Source organism: Stegodyphus dumicola, chromosome 4, assembly GCF_044657685.1.
Source record: "Stegodyphus dumicola isolate Sdum_Otavi_A_Nest chromosome 4, ASM4465768v1".
NCBI classification, from domain to species: Eukaryota; Metazoa; Arthropoda; class Arachnida; order Araneae; family Eresidae; genus Stegodyphus; species Stegodyphus dumicola.
Window position 1 is genome coordinate 5,869,423 of NC_140771.1, and position 16,187 is coordinate 5,885,609.

Below are 16,187 nucleotides of genomic sequence, written 5' to 3' on the forward strand. Positions count from 1 at the left end.
GCATTAATAAGCATTACATTACAATAATAAACAAGATGAACAATAAATGCAATAAATAAAACAAATCAAATGCTATCAAATACAATTCAAATACAAATCAAATATACATTTAAAAACATAAAGGACCATGGTCTTATACTATTTACAATTATTTACATTACGTACTATGGCCATAGTAATAAGCTAACCTGTCGTAAGAGTTCGAAGACTCACAGATCCGAACCACGACGTCATTCGTGTTCAGCACTGTATATGGACCATCCGAAGGTGACTGTAATTTAGGACTCAGTCCTTTTCGTTGAATCGGGTTCCACAACCTCACCTTGTCTCCTTGTTTGAATTTATGTCCAGTAGCTCTCGTGTAGTATGTGGTCTTCACCTTCTCCGTCGCCAAGTTCACTCGCTTTCGTGCGGAACGGTGCATCACTTCAAAACGGGCCTGGACATCTTGGATGTGTTCCTCAGGCGATGAAGGAGCATCCGTACGGCGATCAAACAGGCGGTCACAAGGGAGACGAAGGTCTCGACCGAAGAGCTTCTGGGATGGAGAATAGCTGGTAGTCTTGAGTTTCTTTTCGACCCTGCTATGATTTCGGCAGCTTTCCGAGCTCGATCTTTCGGACAAAGCGTCGACATTTCCAGGCGAGGATCCCTTTTGAGGATGGATAGTCATGCCATCAGATGCTGAAAGCAGCTTATTGTTTTTGAAATCTAAGGAAAAATTGTATTTCCTTAAAAAGTCCAATCCGAGTATGCATGGATCTGTAATATCCGCCACATATGCCGTGTGATGGTAGGCGGCACTTCCAAACGTGATGTTTACGTTTAACTTCCCAGTTATGTCGATCTTGTCACCAGACGCAGTCTGAAGGGTAACACAGGATGGCGTCCAAATAAGTTTATCTTTAAACTGTTCAGCTAAATCTTTCCTAATGATGGTAACATTAGCTCCTGTGTCAATGATCATATTGCAAGGAACTCCATCTATATTCCCATTGATGGACAGTCCGTTATTGTTGCCACTCACTATAGAGATCTTAAGCGCTTTAAAACAGGGTTTTTCATTATCTGGCAACCTCCGTTCCTTGATATGGTCATTAATTTGTTTCCTGCGTCGTTGCTCAGAAATTGTTTCAATTTTCGTACCCTGGGGTGTTCTGCAATTCTTTCGTACGTGGCCTTCAGCTCCACAGTTCCAGCACTTTGGTTTCTTGTCAGTCCTTTTCCTTCCCGTGGCATTTAATTGTCTGTTTAAATCGTATGCCTTATTTTCCGTGCTCTGGGGGGTTCTGCAGTTCCTTCGTAGGTGGCCTTCAACACCGAAATTCCAGCACTTTAGGGTCGGTTTTGTTTCACCACTATTCCGTCTTAAAGCATTCACTGGTCTTGTCAACTCATCCGTTTCATTATCCGTGCCCTGGGGTGTTCTGCAATGCCGTCGTAGATGACCTTCAGAACCACATCTCCAACATCTTACAGCCACTTTGTTCTCACTGCTACTCCGTATCAAAGCATCGACTTGTCTGGATAAATCATCTAAACGAGCCATCAATTGGTCCCCTGGGTCGTGGACTCGCACAGCTCTGACTGGGTAGCGATCCCTAAGAGTTGCTTGCTGGGCTGCCTCCAATTTCACGGCGTACAACAAAGCGCTTTTTACATCCTTTACATCTGCCATTCGCAGTGCTTTCTGTATTTCAAGGTCCCGGATGCCATCGATGAAATATTGCAGCGACAGAATTTCCCTGGTTTCTCTCAGGCACTCCGTAAAGGCGAGGTGGGACAGCCTTTCAACATCCGTGGCGAGTTCCTGGAGTGATTCGGTGGGCTTCTGTTGACGGGATTTTAATTGAAGCCTGCTGTAGTCTTTTAAACATTTCTCGCCAAAGCGCAGCTCCAATGCGCCGGATAGAGCTTCGAAGTCTAGCCTTAGATTTTCGGGAAGCGTCTGCAGGGTATCCGCTGCGTCTGCTCTCAGAGAAGCGGCGAGATGACAGGCCTTAGCTTGGGAATCCCATCCATTCGCATCCGCAACGATAGGAAACTGGGTCTTATACACTTGCCAGGATGTCTTCCCATCATATGTGGATAGCTTCAGAGATGGACGAGCAGGCATCGGTAAGAATTTAAAATCATCACTCCCGCTCCCTGCCGACGCTACGAATTTCTTTAAAGTATCCATTTCTTTGGCAACTGCAGAAACTCTCTCATCAATTTGTTGTTTGATTTGTTGTTTAACGGAACAAACTCTTCCTTCTATTTCTTCTTTGACTGAATCAACTTTGTAACCTATTTGTTGTTGCACGGCCGAAACTCTGTGTTCTATTTGCGCTTTCACAGAGGAAACGTTTTCTTCAATTTGTCCAACTTTAATTTCAACCGCGTCTATTCTGCCTTCCATAGCCTCAAATTTATTTTCTATTGCGTAGGTAATTTCTCTTTTCATTTCGTCCTGACCTGCTTTCATCTCGTCTTTAAGAAATTTCATTTCTTCCTTAACGGATATTTAACCAGCATCCATTTTTTCTTGTACAGATTTTATATCTTCCTTAACGGAGTTGACGGCTCCTTCCATCTTTTCTTGGAAAGCAGCAAATGCAGTCATCATTTGCCCGAATTGTTCTTCCATCGCTCTTGTTATTGGCATTCAATATCCCACTTCTGACACCAAAAATTGTTGCGTACGTACGGGTTCGTTATGAAATGAATGCACAAATCCGATGAAAAATGAACAAAAATTTATTATTATCACAACAAAAATGCTTAAATTTTCTCAAATTATCATGCAGTATTACAATATCTCACAGTAGTTATCTTTTAACTACTCAAATGTACAATAGAACGTAATTCATAACAGCTAAAGAACGCTAATCCGCGAATTCGCTACAATCAACAAGAGCAGTTTTCTAAACAACAAACTAAGCAACTACTACTAACTGAGATGTTTTCCTCCTTTTATAAGCTTTTAAAATCACGCGCTAGAATTTTCCAGTACTTTCTCGAAATCAAAAAGAGATATTTATTTATTTAATGCACGCGCTCTTGTATTTTTAATTTTCCGGCTTAGCTTTCTTCTTTTAATATTCGTCACGCGCTGCACTGCGCGGGAAATAAAACCAATTAATTTATAATTGAACTAACATTAGCTTTTTAAGTACCGAATCCGTAACAATATTTATTGTTCATACCTCTAAGGAATCTTCTTCCGAAGACCAAATACTGTTCATACAAAAATTCTTCTGCTAGAGCTCATGCAGTATTTAGAGGTAGAACTAATTAACTAGATGAAGCTGTAAATCATTCTGGTAATTCGGGACACATTTTCAATCCCGGACACAGCCCCGGACATAATTATAACAAATCCCGAAATGTCCAAGATAATCCCGGTCGTCTGGTAACGCTATCCTTGGCTGAAAATTTTCTCTTCGAACGAAATGTTAAATATATTTGTTTATGAAATGAAATGCTAATATTATCTTCCACAACTGGCGTATATATGAGTTCATCTTCGATGTCCAACTGGATTAAACTCGTAAGAACTGGTTACAAGTTTATTGCGCACGTGATAAACATTAAAGAGCTGGATGTTTTTATTTTAATTTCCCCTTTCTTACTTTCATTTATGCAAAGGTTTCTGATCTTTTAACCTTTCAAATCGTTTCTGAGTGTATAACAAATTCTGGTAACTAAGGGGTGGAGATAAAAGTAATAGCTGGAGATGCATTTGAGGGAATTTCCACGAGTATAAGTTCTAAATATGTAAATTTAAGTTAGAGAAACCTTTAATAGTCTCTTCTGAGTGGAGGTTTGGTACTAGCTATTTTAGTAAATTATGCGCTTAAGGTTATGGTGAGAGAAAAATGATCTAATTTATAAATACCATTAATATAAGCAAAATACAGAAGTGGCAACAGAATTCAGAATATTTTAAAGATTATAGCGAAGCTTGTGAGGAAACAAATAAACCTCAGAAAATTAATAAATTATTCGTTATTAGAAACACTATATAAATATTTCCGAAAATTTGCTTCAAAAATGCTTGGAATAAATTTATATTTCAGCGTATGTTATAAATAAATGTGAATATGTGTATAGTATTAGACATGAATAAATAGGTATAATATTAACTAACCCAATTTTTGTCTTTTTAGCTTTATTGTTAAGCATCATTTTCTTCGCACTTACGCCATATACAACTTAACAGCAAAATAACAAAAATTTAAAACTGCATGTGTTTAGAATTCCCGATGAAGTATAAAGTGCTGGCATACATGTTTGTATTTTTTTTTTCTGTCTTTTCTCAATTCGTCATATCAATGCGCAGTTCTGTTAGCCTAATAACTTGCAAAACGTTTTTTTATTAGCGCAAAGAGTGTTAGCCCATAAGGGTTATTAATTTCGTTTTGGAATTTTGCGTTGATTCACTATAAACGGCGAATCACTTTTTAAATTGTTACCACCCAATATTATCGCCCTGTGTTATATATAAAGAAATTAAATAATGAAGAATCTGCATGAATACATGTATGTTTCTGGCAATGTGAAAAAACGACGGAATCTAGAGCCATCAAATTCTGAATAACGTAATCCTCCCCCCGAACAGCCTAATTTTGAATTTGTTTCAATTCATTTCATATTTTGTAACACTTTAATGAATTTTTGATTAACAAACTTCAAAGCGAGGAATGAGTTCAAAGCGATGAATGGCAACACTGTACGGAAAATAAAATTTTTATCTCCAGCGCGGAAATTATAAAGTTATGCTGTTTTCAAACATTTTGTGATGCTGCTGTTGAATTGAATTTTGTGCGGTTTACGTGCGAAGAACATGATATTGAATAAATAGAGGTAACACACAAAGCGTTAAAAAACGTCCCTTTGAGCGTAACATAAAATCTGAGTGCTTCCAGATTTTATTTTCATTACACTGAGAAAAGTTTATGCTCCGAATTTTATGAATTATTAAAATAAGTAATGTTAACACATTTCTCACATTGTGAAAAAACAGCGGTACCTAGAACCATCAAATTTTGAATAATGTAGTCCTCTTCTCGAACATGGGTACCCAGAAGCCCGAATTTGTTTTATTATCTATTTCATATTTTGTAAAACTTTAATCAATTTTTAAGGGAAAAGAAACACTTCCATATCTCGCAACGGCTTCACTTCATCAAATTCTATTTCATAACGAATTTACGAAGAAAGCACAGGAAATGAAAAATTCATTAGCGAATTTCATTAAAAATTCTGAAAACTGGACGCAAAGACAACACCAAAGGAGACAATCCTTATAACCTAATTAAAACTAATTAAAACTTGCCACTCTCATTAATAATCTCGAAAGGAGTGTGCTTGTGCTGCTGCCGAAAGGAAATTCATAAGAGTGCCTAGATTGCATTACTTGATTGACGGCTAGATTATTAAATCATAGATTTTAAACTTGAATAAAGAAGACATTAATAAATTAGAAGCCAATCTTACGTGTCGTTATGTGTAGTTTAAGTACTATTAGAAGGTCTTTCGCAATTAAATGTATTAGTGGAGAACAGCTGAGTGACACCTAGTGTTAACGTAATGTGTAAAAACACCTTTTTAAATTACATCGTTTTAATCAATTACGAGAAAAAATATAAAAATAGTCACTTTTTTTAGCTATCGTGACTTATTTTTTTCTCATGTGATAGAAAATAAAATCGTGGGGCTGTTAAGAAAGGCGGATTTTAAAATTGAATTGCCGAAGAAAAATTTAAACGAATTGATTGAAACAGTTTTTACGTATGTCATATGCGTTCTATTTCTTTTACGCTTTCTTCAAATGATATTCATTCGTTAAATTAGGCTCGTGGTTCGAGTCCCGGCGAAGGCATTGCTCATTTTTCACATCTCCTGCTACAAAAAAAAAAAAAAAAAAAAAAAAAGTTTCTACAGTGGCACCCGAACTAAAAGGTGGCGAATGATGATTTTCCACCACCAAGATTTTGGCGATTGGGTACCCTAATCCCCAATTGCCCTTTAAAAGGAGGGTATATAAGGTATTTTTCCCGCATTCTTAGCAGGCCTTCGTAGTGTAGTGGTCAGCACGCTCGACTCGAATTCGAGATGTCCGTGGTTCGAGTCCCAGCGAGGGCGTTGCTCATTTTTCACATCTCCTGCTTCCAAAAAATTCTAATGTCTGTACAACATAAGGAATTTTGTATTTAGAATAGATGAAGAATATGTTTTTTTTCCCAGTGGCAGGCTGTAGCCGTTTATAAACTATGGCCGCTACTAAGGGCGGAAGCGGTGGTCTGTCTATTATGGAGGCACCTAATACGTGGGCTACCGTTGCCTCCTAAGAAGGAATGGATAAATTACATCCTTCCTTCTCCAGGATTAGAACCTGAGCCCTTATACAGCAGCCAGAGTCACTAACCGCTTTTCTGTCTGAGCTTATTAAGAATATAATGATATCTAAATATTGTTATTAATGTTTTGTTCATAGTAACAAGGAAATTCATACAAGGATTCAGTTATCCGAATCAATTTGGACCAGCCGCATTCGGATAATCAAAAATTCGTATAATTGAATTTTTTCCAAAGAAAAGGTTTGTCCAAAGAAAAAATTGTTTCCAAAGAACACTTTAATTAATTACTGTATATACTGTATGTTCAAAATGGGAGCAGAAAACTATTTTTAAAGAAAAAGAGGCTTTAATTAATTAAAATGAAAAGGCAACATTTTTGCGCGCGTATTATATAGAGTACTGTACAGCGCTTGTTTGACTGTCTTCATCCGTTTTCGGGTAGCTAAGTCGCGTATCTGTTTAACAAAGAGAATTTGCATGGGGTCACACTCGAGCTGTCACTCCATCCACTTAAACGCGGTTTCAAATTTGGCAGACGGTTCCCTAGCTGATGGTCCCGCGTCTGCTTCGACATTAAGGTCATCTTCTTCCTCGACACTTTCTTTTTTCACACTTTCAATAAGTTCATCATTTAGAATTCGAAACACAGGGTCTGACGAACACGCACCATTCATTCTGCTGTATCCCCAGTACTAACTTCTAAACATCCAGGAATTTTCAAAAGAATGTTCCTTAATTCTTCAAGTGACACGTCATCCTCATCTTCTCCTGTCTGTTCCCCTTCCATTTCTTGAGCTTCTTTTTCCTTTTTCACCTTTTCCTTCTCTTCTTCGGTTGATTCTGAAATTCTGAAAGTGATTCGGATAGTCGGAGTTCGGATAATTAGAATTGTACTGTAATACCTATTCGAGAAGTTATATTACAGGTATAGCAAGAATTTGTCCTAGTTCATCGTCTGAAGAGTGTCTGTAGTATGAAATCGCTGAACTATTTAATTAGTTAATTCCAGATTAGACAACTAATGTTTATAGAGGGAAATATATTCGTGGTAAAATCACGAAAATCCAAGTAATGCTCTAAACATATAATAAAGAAATCTGAAAGGATTCAGATTTTAACGCTCGCCCTGAAGGTTTTGTTAAGGCTTTATGAACACTCGCTGAGCTCACAGTCTGCCAGTCTGCTGTTGCACTCAATCTCGACTAATAACTTTTTTTTGTCTTTTTAACTTTTGTATTAAGCATCATTGTCATTTTACTTACTCCATTTACAATCTAACAACAAAAATATAAAATTTTTAAAAACAGCACAGCAGTAGACGTTTAGAATTTTCGATACAGAGTTAAGCGTTGACATACATTTTTTTTTTCCAGTCCTTCTTCAATTTATCGTATCGATGTTCAATTTTCTTACTAAGATGACTTTTTTCTTAGAGAAACTTCAGATCTGGAGAACAAAGGGCTGGAAAGGCTCATTCTAAGGTGTGGTGTGGTGTATTTAATGATGGCAAAGCACACTAGGGCTATCTGCCTAAGGGGAGGGATGCCTTCGTGGTGGACTTTCTAAGGGAACTGGCTCGTATACACGTTACACATGGGGAAAACCACGAAAACACCCATACAGCCAGCCCGTTCGCGGGATTCGAACCTCGGCCCGAACTACCAGTGTTCAGCGACTTTACTGCTCGGCCGCTGGTGGGCTGGCTCATTCTAAGGAGTTGGCAGTATATTCAGTTTCCTTTTCTGATTAAAATTTTTTTATACAAATAATGCCAGTCTTATGTACACACACACACAAAAAAAAAAAAAAAAAAAAAAAAAAAAAAAACTTTACAAACTATTTTCATGATAATTACAGACATACAAATACTTTCATGATAATTAAAGCAATATAAAATTACTTTTATTTACTTAGTTAATAAAAATACATAATGTACACTGAGAAAAAAAATAGGACATTCTATATCTCCCGTTCTACGGGGCCGATTGACAAAATTCAAATTGCGTTTTTCATGTCTCGAAAGCGCGACTTAGGATATGTATTAGATTTATATATAGCATTGTTCTAATATAAGTATTTTCACACAAAATCAGAATTCTTCTGAAATAACACACCAATTTTTTCCATATTTCGATTCTACCACTCAAATTATGCCTAAATATTAAATTTTATAAAATATGGTGTGAAATTTAAGGAAAAATTTAAAAATTTAACTTGGCGTATTTTTTCAGTTTGCGCCAAGAATAATTCACTCTGGGAACTTCTTAAGATATGGCAACCTATTTTTTCTTTCCCTTCCATTGTGCAGGAGCGGCAAAAATGTCACATTGTTTCGCCTTTCAAATAATTTTAACAAAGTGCCTAAACCATATTTGATGTTATTATCGCTTTCAACAAATATGCCAAATTTCAAAACGCGCCAATTTATAAATTCACGTGCGTCTTTGGAAATTTTGAATAAAAAAGTGTAATTTTTTTCCAGGTATGCTTAGAAATATATCTGCTTTAAGAAAATGGTAAAACTTTTATAGATTATAATCCAAAATTTTTTCAAAAAATTTATAAAAATTATTTTAAATTACGAATTTTAAAAATGAATCATAAAATATGAACGAATTTTATTTGGAATGAACCCGCATTTCAAAATATCAAAGAAAGAATCAAATAAGTTTAATAAAAAAGAGATATTAATAAATATATATCAAATTTTGAGAGCTAATTTTTTAAAACTACTCTTGCGATATTTTACAACACTTGGGAATTTGCATAATTTGAGTCGTAGAATCGAAATATGGAAAAAATTGGCATGTCGTTTTAGAAAAAGTCCGATTTTGTGTCAAAATACCTATATTAGAACAATACTACATATAAATCTAAGTTGCGCTTTCGAAACATGAAAAACTCAAGTTGAATAGAATAACAAGGAGTTTATAAATTCAGTTTGCTTTCTGATTTAAATTTTTTATACAAATAATATCAGTCTTATATGATAAGTTACATTAGTTTCCCTAACCAAGCATAAATAATGAAATGTTTTATTAGTTATCAGTGAAAGCTTTTCGTAACGCAGTGTGTATAAACACGTAATTAACAATGAAATTGCTACATTTTTCTTTATACAAGCATTAATATTCATAGAAAAAAAGATATTCTTCTCATGCTACGAATCTGAATGTATTATTAATAGGATTTTTGGACAGAAAAGAAATTAAAAAAGAAAGGAAGTTGAAAAATATTTAAAGAAGATTCTCACGTTTCTTCGATAACGCCAGCACACGGAGCTGCAAATAACTGGTTAAAAGCATACTTCGAGCTTATCATAATAAGTGAAGTTATTTTACGATATAAAATGTCATTAATGATGTGTTTCTACTGTGCCATTTAAAATTCCTCCAAAAAAAATTCGCGAGAGTTCCCGTCTCATTTTGAAGATAACTTCAAGTAATCTAGTAGAAATACTGGGTTCCATTTGTCGTCTCATAAGAGAAGACTCAACTGGCTCAAACACACACACACACACACACACATATATATATATATATATATATGAAAAATAAAATACCTATCTTTCAAATAATGAATTAATAATAGCTCTTTAACTCCCGTCTTCATTCTAAGAAAGAAAATAACGACATTTCTGGACTGCGCCATTTCTAGATGTAGACGTTTCTAGTTGTAAGATTGTAGATGACGTTGTAAGGATTATGTTAATTTTATTAACAGTTAAACTTTGAGTTAAACTTCCTTTCCTATTGCTTCTTAATTTCAACTTATCACTTCCGGCCAGAACGTAGTTTTAGAATCACGTCTGAATTCTAATGAGGAAGAGCGAGATTTAACCGCGAAGTTCCACTGTCTTAGTGAGAGAGAGATACCAGATATTCTGGCTAGCACGCGTCCGCCTTTTAAGGCTACTCTCTTGTAAGCTATTATTACGCTCGGCCGTACTTTAGGCCTTGAAAGCTTCGCAGTCAATTAGCGTTAAAAGGCTAACTCTGTTAAAATTTTGATAGCTTCGGCTATATCTCATTAGTTAAGATTAGTTTAGTTTATTTCTAATTTTAAGATTAGTTTAGTGTAGTTTAGTTAAGTTGAAGCCCGAGTGTCGGCTTTATTGTACAACTCCAAAGAGGAATTCTTTATTTGAATAATAAAGGGTCTTTTAACCCTTTCCAATTTTATTTACTGTCTCACGAACTCAAGCGATTATTCGCATACTAGTTCTTAAAAGATTCTTCACATCCAACTGTAACTTAGAATTACACAGTGGAGAATCCTACAACGTAGTAATTGGGAACCTAAACTCTGAGAATTGAAACTTTCCATATTGGAGAACTACGCACTTTCCATATTGGATAACCAACCTTCATAATGGATAACCAAAGCCAACCATATTGGATAACCAAAACTTTCCATATTGGATAACTACGCACTTTAGCTTATCTGTGTGCGCTGTATGGGCGTAATTTAGCTGGACTCCCTTCCTATCGCAAATGTATCAAAAATGTAAATGTTCAGTAAATAAGCACGATTATTAGATTAGAGTGGTAAATGATTGTGGCCACAAATGTCAGTTGGAAATAAAAATGGAATTAAAACCGCTTCGGCTGCGAAGTTTCTTACTCTTTACGAATTCTACGTTGTATGTACTAAGTATCTTCGCAATCAGTATTTCTATGCTTTTACTTTTCAGTGTCCTCATTTCAAGTTGGGTATTTTATCTCTCTATTCTAGACATAGTAATAACTTCTTCTGGATTGCATCGTTTCTTGATCAACCAAAAGCCAGATTTAGACTTGATAAGGCCGTAAGCTATTTGAGATATGGGGCCCTTTATAAATCTGTTATAATATATTTTAATACTATTTATACTATACTATAATTTTGGGAGCACCAAGCTATAGCTTGTGTAGCTTATACCGACCCTATGAGCAACCCCATATGACTTTTACATAATGATGATGACGTAGCTAATTCGGAATTTGGACTCAAAATTTAGGAAACCGAACTTTTTCTTATAATAATGTTCCATATTCCATTTCGCTCTTGCTTTCTGCACCTTCTCCTAGATCGACTGTTCCTTTTGCTTCTTTTCTTACCGCAAAGCTATCAAGTCTAAATATTCTGGAAGTAGGCACAAAACGTCTTTTGAAATAATAAAAGAACATTTAATTTTCCTCAGCTACCAAGTTTGCTTTTTATTTTGGATAAACACCTCTATCAAATTATTTACATCATTACAAAATAATTTTACAAAACAAAGTGAATTTTTTTTAATTAATTTTTTTCTTTAGTTTAAAAAAGGAGAAAAATTATACTGTTTCGGAAAGTAAAAAAGATATTGCAACGGAAAATATTGATTTCGAAAAAGAATTAGTAAGCAAATTTTAGCAATTAAAGCAGTATTGAGTAAAGTATTTGTCAAATGTAACTTTAAAATAAACTTAAAAGTAGCTAATAAAATCATTTTTTAAAAAACACAAATAATAAACTACACTACAGTTTAACTATTCATAGTTTCATGCTTCAATCAGACTGCTCAGTGTGTAGTTAATTAAAACGTTAAACAAGAATAATTAAGGAGTTCTGAACGCACGCTTTGTCCATCTTTACCATTTGACTGAGTACAAACATAGAAGCAAATCGAAATAATTATACTTTTTTTTTTTTTTTTTTTTTTTTACAAAATTTACTCCAGATTCTCAAATATTCAAGAGAATATACCCCAACGCTAATTCAGATCTCGTAAGAAAGTAAATACAAAAAGTCGAAGCATTACAGAAAATAAAATAAAATTCTAAAAAAACTGGCAGAATTCAGATTTTATATTACGCCCAAAAGTACATTTTTTAACGTTTTGTATGTGACCTTTATTTATTAAATATCATGTTCTACATACTCATACCATAAAATTCAGTTCAACAATAATATCGCAAAATAATTTCAAAATGAAAATATCTTTAGAATTTCCGCTGGAGATAATTTTTTTGCCCGTACAGTGTTGCCAATGCTCGCTTTGAAATCGTTTGGTTTGTTAATCAAAAATTCGTTGAAGTAATACAAAATATGCAATCGATAATAAAACAAATTGCAAATTCAAATTATCGCTTCCACATACCCGTATTCTATAGAAGATTACTTTATTCAAATTTTGCTGGCTCTAGTTATCGTCCTGTATTATATTTATTTTCTATAAATATTATAATACAGGACGATAATATTCGGTGGCAACAATTTGAAAAGTGAAACAACGCTTATCGTGAATCGAGGCAAAACGCAAAAACGAAATTTATATTCCTTCAGGGCAAATTGCCACTTTGGTCTAATAATTATTATTTATATTAATAATTATCTGTATAACTTTCATTCACATATTACTAAAAATAATTAAAAACAGAATAAGCTATAAAAATTAGACATTAGTAATTTTTAAATGTCGTTGTTAAATTTATTTTGGCGTCAAATTCTTTAGACTATAAGCTTGGGAGTTGCGTGTTTCTTCATTCTAGTACTGGAGTGATTTCGAAAGCTATTGTCTGCTATTCCTGTTTACTTACTTCATTTAGTATCAGATTATTTGAATTTCGAGAAAACCTAATTAGAAATAACGTCATTTTAATTGATGATGTAGAGAAACAGGATTAGCCTAATGCAAACTTTAGACTTTCATTTGTGGCAAAATCGCATAAAAGTAAGCCCTTTCAGTCGTTTCCGCGAAGTTGCTAAACATTCGTTACTCAAAGATAAATCAGTCACTTTGGTTGAACGCAAGTTTGTATTATTTTTCGAATTAAACAAGTTACTCGCATTTAAACCTAAAATACCAACAATGCATTCGCTTGTTAATACAAGCATTCACTTGTTGCTTACTATAGACTCGCCGCTATACAACGGTTGTTCGCACATTTTGCAGACAGACGATTTTCATTGTTATTTACAGCTACATTTTACCTACCATTGTTGTGTTTTAAATGTTCTATTTGATAAACATTATTCTTCACTATCTTTCTACACCGTAATTTTCAAGTCAATAAAACTTTTTGTAGTATCGGAAGGCATATTTTTCTAGAATCGACCAATGGGCTTCCAGTAATATTTCTGTCATTCCATATGACCTTAGCCGCGTTTTAAGCAAGATGGTTGAAAATGTTTTACTACTCAATTTCCTGAATAAAATAATTAAAGCATTGTGGATTTATTGTGAAAATTTTCAATGGGAAATAAGATCAATTATAAGCATAATTACATATGTAAGTAGTGTAAATCTTAGCAATTTTTATTGCGGTCTCTGTGAATAGGATGTTCTGTGCCAATGCACAGTTTTATTCAAAGTGAATTTTCCTAATTTGCATACTTATACATTTAGTGTGCTAAATTTCATATTAATAGTTTACTCTTAACCGTATTGCCTGCACAAGAAACACTCTTCAAACAAAATGAATTTACCTTATTCACAACGAATATATTTATTTTATTCATATGTAACGTTTAATGGTAACAACAAATATAGTTATATCATTCACGATATATATTTTGGATCTTAACTTTCGAAATTGAAAGAATGCAAGTATTGAGATAAGAAAATACAGATTCATTGTAATGCTTCCAATTAATCTCAGATCAATTAAAAAATTGTACACTTGAATTATTTTAATCGACATGTGTTAGTAAACGCAGAATGTTCGATGCTAACTGTATCTTGAGTCATTTTCTCAGTTAAAGAGTGTTAATATGCCGTGAACATTAATCCGAATATAAGTGCTTGATATGTTTCACGAAAGTGAAATGTTGACGATTAAATAAACTTCTGAAAAATGAAAGCATAGCGGGATTTTCTACTAACATTTTACCAGCATTTATAGCCATACATATATAACTGCGAAACTAATGCAAATAAAACGTAAACGACAACATGCGCTCATATCCACAGCTTCAAAGTTTCAGCGTCACAAAAGCAAAAGAAGCTCATTGGTTCATTTTTGAAACTCCTTTCTCAGTGGCGATACTGATATGCACTTGTGAATTATGCTATCGGGAAGAGGTTATTTTTTTCCATTCCTCTTCATCATCTTTCCGAAGTCGAAGGAAAGATGTAGGTTAACGTTTCGGCAATCTGCTTTTTAAAAGTCGAAAAGCGCAAAAATCTATGGATGATTACATAAGTCGATTTAGCAGGGATACAAAGTGGTGGGTCTGGCCTTGATAGCCGTTTATTATTCCATTTTTTTCCAAGAAATTAGCAGTGGATTTTGACGTGTGCTGCTTGCTTTGTCTTGATGTAGTTCAACTGATGACTAGCACTGTGAGGAATGAGAAGGTGTTTCATACTTAAAAATTAGGTTGTGGAGTGGATCTTAACATTATTCTCGACACTAGTGTCGAGAATAATGTTAAGATCTCGACACTGTAGTTTTAATTTGCCGCTATACGAAAAATCAACAACAATCATAAATCCCTTTGAAAACTTTCTTTCGATTATTTGAACTATGTTTTAAGATTTTTATCTCCCGCTTGATGATTTAAATACATCTCTTTTTATCGCGGTCATTTAAATACATACTAAATGCAATTATGGTGGCAAAATTTTTTGATTTTTGTCTGGATAAATGTTTCTCAAAAAGAATTCTGCAGCGTGTTCTGCTTTCGACGATTTGTCGTAGGGAATGACGATTCACATTATGTTTTTAGCCCTTTTAAGATTCAAATCAGCCTTAATCAATTTATTTACAGTTCACACTGAACATTTTAATGATTTTGCAACTGTTCTTTCACTTGGCGAATTTTATTTTGACATTAAAAATCCTGCTTTGCAACATCCGCAGCATTCCGGTTTTTCCTTGCATATGTATTTTGACCAGTGTTTCCACTTGAAGCCACCTCTGAAGTTTTTTTTCCTTTCTTGCTGATAACATTTCGTATCGTAGTTTTAGATATTTTAAAACTGTAGCTTTCACAGCGTTTTTTAATAACTAGATAGGAATAAATTTCTTCGGAAAGACCACAAACATAATCTTCCATCCATTGCTTGTCTAAAAGCGCCATTTTGCATGAAAACAAAATTGTTGCCATTTTTCATGAAAACAAAACTGTCAAGTAGCAGAAGATAATTTATACTTTCAAAAATATAGTTGCAGTTTAAAAAAGGAAATTCTAAACAGAAGTTTTTTGATGTTGTTGCTTATGCTCACTTGTCTGACGTAGTCAGCCCAAGCCCACGAAATTCCTCGTGCCAAGGATTCTAGATTACGCCTGCCGTTGGAAACAGTCTTGAGCAACAGTCGCCAATCGGTGGTTCACGGACCACTGATGGTGCGTGAAAACCTTTTGATAGTCTTCAGCAAAATTGGGACATTGTTTATATTTTTATGAAGATTCAGTTTTAAAAATGACGAGTAACAAAACCTATTATGAAATATGGATTATACTTTTCTTTAAAAATTTTAGCTACTACTTTTAGCGAAAATCCTACTGAATTTAGCGACTTTTTAGATACTTTTGCAGGTGTATCGAGCGACATTTGAAAGTGAGAGTTGGCATCCATGGATATGCTGCTGCTATCAATAACTGAAATTCTCTTTCCTTTTGAATTACGAACATATGCTATTTTAGTCGTTAATAATACAGTTTTTCTCCGTGTCGATAGGCAACTTGATGGAGTTTCATGAAAAATGAAATTCATCAACTTGATGGATTTCATTTTCATTCTTCTGCATTCTTGTTTATAATTGCATCACTGGAAGTTTCAGTTTTTTTTTTCTTTTTTCCTGTCTAACTGTTGATCGATCGCGCCATTGCTGATGGCGCAGTGATTAACTGAGTAAGCGATGTTTACAATAATTAAAA

The 16,187-nt window shown here is 34.4% G+C and overlaps 1 protein-coding gene and 1 non-coding gene across 5 annotated transcripts in view; both read left to right on the forward strand.

The window, feature by feature from the left end:
• The window catches only part of LOC118182375 (uncharacterized), a 411,384-nt gene that overhangs the window by 176,195 nt on the left and 219,002 nt on the right, over window positions 1-16,187 (forward strand). The gene's annotated exons all lie outside the window — the stretch shown is intronic.
• On the forward strand, window positions 6,057-6,129 carry TRNAS-CGA (transfer RNA serine (anticodon CGA)). Its single transcript has one exon. It is a non-coding gene; the product is annotated as a tRNA-Ser (tRNA).